Below are 6104 nucleotides of genomic sequence, written 5' to 3'. Positions count from 1 at the left end.
GATGTGAAGAGGTGCCACATGCAGATTTACACAGGTTACTTCCCCAAGCAAAAGACACAAGGGAGGAGGGAAAAGTAAACTATGTCTTGATGTGTGTTGACTCAGTAGAGATGACACTGAACGAGAAAAGAGGATCTACATAAGAATAAATATTTGAAAGCAACACAGAATGCCTGAAAGCCTTACTGCATTATTTTAGCATATTTTGATATTTTGAATTGTTAAGTATCATTTTCCTTCATTTCCACCATAAATTGGTGCATAAAACTTCATCAGAATGCAGGAAATTAAGTGTTTGATGTTGTTATCATCCTCAGGGAGGACCCCCAAGCCTCCTGCTTATTAGGTTTCCCCACCAATCTTGGGATGAAACCTTCACCCTTGTCTGGGGCAATGCTCCCCAGGGAGATTTGTCCCCATTTATGGCAGCCATATGCACTATTTTTCAAGTCTTGTCAGATAATATTAAGCCTAAACATCTGGCACCTGGTAGTTGCCAAGAAAAAAAGAGCGTACATCCTGTTTCCTATCCAATTGTTCTCCAACTGTCTTTTATTATTCTGAAACCGTAACACAACAAATGTTGAGTTAGACTCATTTTAACTTCTGCCACGTAAAAGAGGCAAAAATGAATGTTATGTAATGATCTAACTATTTTTAAGTTACGTAAGATGGTGTAAGCAGCTTTACTTATCTTGAAACCTATTTGTGCTATATGATGCTGGAGTTCACAGAATTAAATTTGAGCTAACAAATCTACTACATTTAAACTCATAACAATCCGGGCTACGCTACTTACAAATAAATTAAAGTTTACAAGATTATTAATACTTTACGCTATTCTTACACTCCACACCTGTAAAAGTGTGAAAGTACACCAAAACAGAGGGCGCCAGCGCCTCTAAGAAGTGTGTGTCTTTTGGACTTTTTACTTGCTTTTGTGTGTGTGTGTGTGTGTGTGTGTGTGCGTGCGTGCTTAGTTGTGTACAGTGACATTGTAAAAGCAGGAAATACCGCAAGAATAGCTGAGAAGAGTATTCTTATAACTTGTGTAATAAAGGTTACAATATAGCCCCAGGTTGCAGCCCAAACCTGGGGGGGTCTGGGGGTATGCTTGCCTGGGAAGGTTTTTCCCAATTTTAAGTAACTATATGCATTATTTTCCAAGCCATTTGAGATCCTAGAAAGTGTAAAAATCTGTACATCATTTGGGGGAAAAAAATGACAGTTGCCATGAAAAAAAGAAAAAACATCCTGTAGGGCAGAGGTCTTCCACGTTTTTCTTGCTAAGGACCCCTTAGCTGAAAAAGAGACAGAGCAGGGACCCCCTACTACATACAGTAAATTGTGTGAAATTACTTTGCATATTAGATTGACTCTTCGCTAAGTCCCTCGAACGCAGACTGGCCAGTCATGTGCTCCATAGACTCTTCTGCAATTGTTTCAGATTTCCCGCATTTTCAGGCTGGTTTTGTGGATTTTGAGCTAAATGTTGTGCCTGAGGCTCGTTGTGTATTAATGATACTCATCATCTGGAGAGGTTGGAAGGAGATAAACATTTCCTATACGTTCCAAAACCAAAATCAAACCCTGAAAAGTGTAGGGTTAGCTAGCTAGCTACTGAAGATATAGCCTACTGAATGTATACACATGCTGCTTTTGCTTTTTAATGATTATAACAGTGAAAAGAAACCTACACTGTTCTATGGGAACGATTTTCAACCAGCTGTATGTCATGACAGTGCATGCACATGAATGTTGTTTAGCTTCCCCCAGAGCTCCCTGCCTGTTCACCAGGTCAAGTGGCACAGGTGGCAGCACAGGGGAAAGCCAAATACCATTCATCTGCACACGAAGCGAAGTTCCCATTTATATTCATCTTTCTTCTGTGGCAAGACACACTGTGATCTGTAGCCTATAGTTCAGCTCCAGCTTCTAACTATCTTTGTCTTTTTAACCTGTTGTTGCTGCTGAGTCAGTTTGACATCCTGGATACATCCTTCAAACACAGACTGTAGACCCCTCTGTCTGCTTCTCTCTGGAATCACTGTTTTGTTTTTCCAGTGCTGCAGTCTTGACCTGCATTTGCTTTTCGGGTAGGTGAGGGACAAAACTCCAATTTAAAAAAGAGAAGTTGGTGAAAAAGTCAAACTATGTTGGATTCATCTTAATATGTATTTGCAGACATTTTGAAGAGAAAAAAGTTAAAAAAAAAAAAAAAAAGATCACACAATCACACAATACTTTGGTGGCCCCCCTGCAGTAACTTTGAGGACCCACTAGGGGTCCCAGACCCCCTGTTAAAGACCCAGACGGTAGAGCACACATCCAGTGGTGTAGTGGAGGGTACACAGGATATATCCACCTTTCTTTCTGGCAGTTTAGAGTATGTTGTCCTATTAGTCAAAGAACAATTGGACTATAGGAGATTAGCCCTACTTCCTCCTCAGTAACCTGTCCATCTACTCAGCTGACGAGGTGGGTGTAAGACTGAATAGATGGGTTAGGTAGTTAATAGGTAGGTTACCAAGGCAGGAGAAAGTGGATGAACTCTCCTATATATTCCAGTGGCTTTTTGGCTGCATAATGGGTGTGGTCGCTTCTGTCACCTGGAGGCAAGTGGAACATGAGAGATTATCTCAACCACCAGTTGAAGTTTCCACAAGAGATCACCACAACCTCCCTACGGCCATATATCATGTTCTGGTCAACCCCTTCTAGAACTGTCAACATGGCAGAGTTGACTGTCTCATGGGAAGAGGGAACAGAGTCTGCCTTTGAGAGAAAGCAGGAGAAGTACACAGAGCTGGCCCCTGAGTGCTCACAAGCAGGGTGGAGGGCGTTCACCTATCCAGTGGAGGTTGGCTGCAGAGGCTACACTGGAACATCCCCCCTGTGGTTCCTGAATTCTCTCGGGATCACAGGCTCCAAGCTGAGGAAGGCCCTTAAAGACTCAGCTGAAGAGGCAGAACAAGGGAGTTTCTGGCCCTGGCTCCAAAGAAAGGATGAGTTGTGGGGAAAGCAAGGATCTTAGGGCTGGCTGCGGGGGGCAGTAGGGAGATGTCCCTGCCGCTGCTCCACCACTACATCGGGGACGTCTCCATTCCACTTCATCAGTGAAGGGTGGCTCCCAGCCAGAAAAAGAGGTGGGTATACCCCTATACCCTCCACGAGACCACTGCATCTATCTCATAGTACGCCCACCTCATCAACTACCTCTATCCCAATGCATACATCCTATTTTGTATCTAACTGTGTCCCAACTGTCTTCATCATCCTGAAACCATAACACGACAAACGATTAATTTTCACTCTTGCCACCTAAAAAGAGGCAAAAGTTGTCTGTTGATACTTTTCCACAGTTACATAAAATAGGTAGGGTAGGAATTTAGCATGACAAGCATTACTTATCTTTCAGCCTATCTTTGTTCTGACTTGCTGGAGTTCAGAGAGTGAATGTTTAGCTGACAAATCTGCTGTATTTAAATCCATGCCATAGTAATCTTGGCTGCTCTAACTGCTAATAAGATATCCCCAACAATGCAAAGTCAACCCATCCATCCATCCATTCATTTTCATCTGCTTATCTGGAGCCGGGTCGCAGGGGCAGCAGGGCAAGTAAAGTTCCCAGACGTCCCTCTCCCCAGCAATGCTTTCCAGCCCCTCTTTAGGGACCCCGAGGCGTTCCCAGGCCAGATGAGATATATAATCCCTCCAGCACGTTCTGTGTCTGCCCCAGGGCCTCCTACCAGTGGGACGTGCCGGTAACACCTCTAATTGGAGACGCCCAGGAGGCATCCTAATCAGATGACTGAACCACCTCAATTGACCCCTTTTGACGTGTGTGTCTTTTGGACTTTTTTCTTGCTTTTTTTTGTGTGCGTGTGTGTGTGTGTGTGCTTAGTCGTGTACAGTGAAATTGTAAAAGCAGGAAATACCACAAGAATAGTTGAGAAGAGTATTCTTATAAGTTGTGTAATAAAGGTTATAATATAGCCCCAGGTTGCAGCCCAAACCTGGGGGGGTCTGGAGGTATGATTGCCTGGGAAGGTTTTTCCCAATTTTAAGTAACTATATGCATTATTTTCTAAGCCATTTGAGACCCCGAGGCATCCTGATCAGTTGCCTGAACCACCTCAACTGACCCCTTTTGACGGGAAGGAGCAGTGTCTCTACTCTGAGCTCCCTCCAGATGTCCGAGCTCCTTACTCTATCTCTAAGGCTGAGCCTAGCCACCCCACGGAGGAAAATCATTACGGCTGCTTGTGTCCGCCACCTAATTCTTTCAGTCACTACCCAGAGCTCATGACCATAGGTGAGGGTTGGAACGTAGATGGACCAGTAAATCTAAAGCTTTGCCTTCCAGCTCACCTCCTTCTTCACTACGACAGTCCGTCCCAGTGCTTGCATCACTGCAGACACCGCACCAACTGTTGATCCATCTCACATTCCTAATACCCTCACTTGTGAACAAGACCCCGAGATACTTGAACTCCCTCACTTGAGGCAGTAACTCGCAGCCTGGCAAAGTCATTGTGGTCTTCAATATTCTGAACTGTATATCAGGCCAACAGAGGAACATTTACTCCATAATATTATATTGTTTTTAGGGAGTGTAGGATAAACAACATGGGCATGTATTAGTATCTGAATCACACAAAGTTAAAGGTTTTTTAAAAACCTACATAAAAGATTTGGGGCTTTTGATACACATTGAAAAGTAAGTTACTACAGCTGTTAAAAACTGTGAAAGCAGTGGAGTAAAAACTACAATATTTTGCTCTTAAGTGTTGCGGAGTAGAAAAATAAAGTAGCATAAAACAGAAATGTTCAAGAAAAGCACAGTTTTTTACTTTACTACAGGACTTGACTGCTTGGTCACTTTCCTCATCTCAGCAGCAGACAGACTAAAGTATGCCTGAGATTTATTTACAGACTACTTTAATCTTTAAATCTCCATGTTGGAATCTGGACGTAACAGGAAGTGAGAACCAGATGGATAGCGTACTGTGCTAAAAACTCAACAGACACCATGTTCATAACTCTGCATGTTTTTTAAAGTATCTGTGACAGATACTAAACAGTTGTTTATGTGCTGTCTTTGTATTTATTGTTCCCCGTGTGGCTTCCTCTTTGAGCCATATCCTTTGATGACCCAGGGATTGCATAATCTGTGTCAGTGACACAGTGCCCTGAGACATGAGGATGTTTTGAGGAAAAGCAGCAGAGCTATGGATGGTATCAGCGGTATGTGAGGAAACAGTGGGGCCTGTTGTCGCTTGTTCAACAGACACAGACTGGATCAACAAGAGAAGTCACGTACCATTTTCTTGTAAAGTTGTGTGTAGTGCATTCATTGCATACCTTTGCTGCAAAAGGATGTTTCCTGCGCTTAATATTTTTTATAAAAACACACTGACTAGTTGGGCCGTGCAACTGTTTTTGTTTCTGTTTTGTACCTCACTCTGTGGCCTAGCACCCAAATATATCTCTGACATAACCTCCCAGATGATGTTTGACAGCCCCGACACTGAACACTTTCAAGTCAAAGCTAAAAATGTTCCTTTTTTACACTGCCTACTTCACCCTGTAATGACTGCAAACTTATTCTTAAACTCGATTTTAAATCACTTTAATTTACTTTTTTTTTATCTTTGCACTTCTTATCGACACTTTTTCTTTTTTTAATGGCATTTTTTAAATTGTAAATTATTTAGTAATTAGTTCTACCCTTTATATCTTTTTCTCTTTACTCTTTTATTGTCTTTTAAATCCTTTATCATGTTTTACATTTTATTACTCTGTAAAAAACTTTGAATTTCCCTGGTATATGAAATGTGCTATACAAATAAAGCTGCCTTGCTATCATTAAAATATTTTTTATAATTTTTAAATTTTATTTTTTATTTTATTTTGACTAAAACGAAGGAAAAAGATGTTCAAAGTTAGGTCTCATCAGGTACTTCAAACATGGATGGATTACTGAACGGGCGTACCAGACACAGGCCCATGCTGGGGCTCAAAGTGTCAGTGGGCCCCCTGGCCTTCACCTTCAAAATGTCACCCAAATTAACACGTACTGACCGAGAGGAGACTCAGAAAGC

Source organism: Epinephelus lanceolatus, chromosome 12, assembly GCF_041903045.1.
Source record: "Epinephelus lanceolatus isolate andai-2023 chromosome 12, ASM4190304v1, whole genome shotgun sequence".
Classification (NCBI taxonomy): Eukaryota; Metazoa; Chordata; class Actinopteri; order Perciformes; family Serranidae; genus Epinephelus; species Epinephelus lanceolatus.
The sequence above is the reverse complement of the archived record's forward strand: the minus strand, read 5'-3'. Positions refer to the sequence as shown.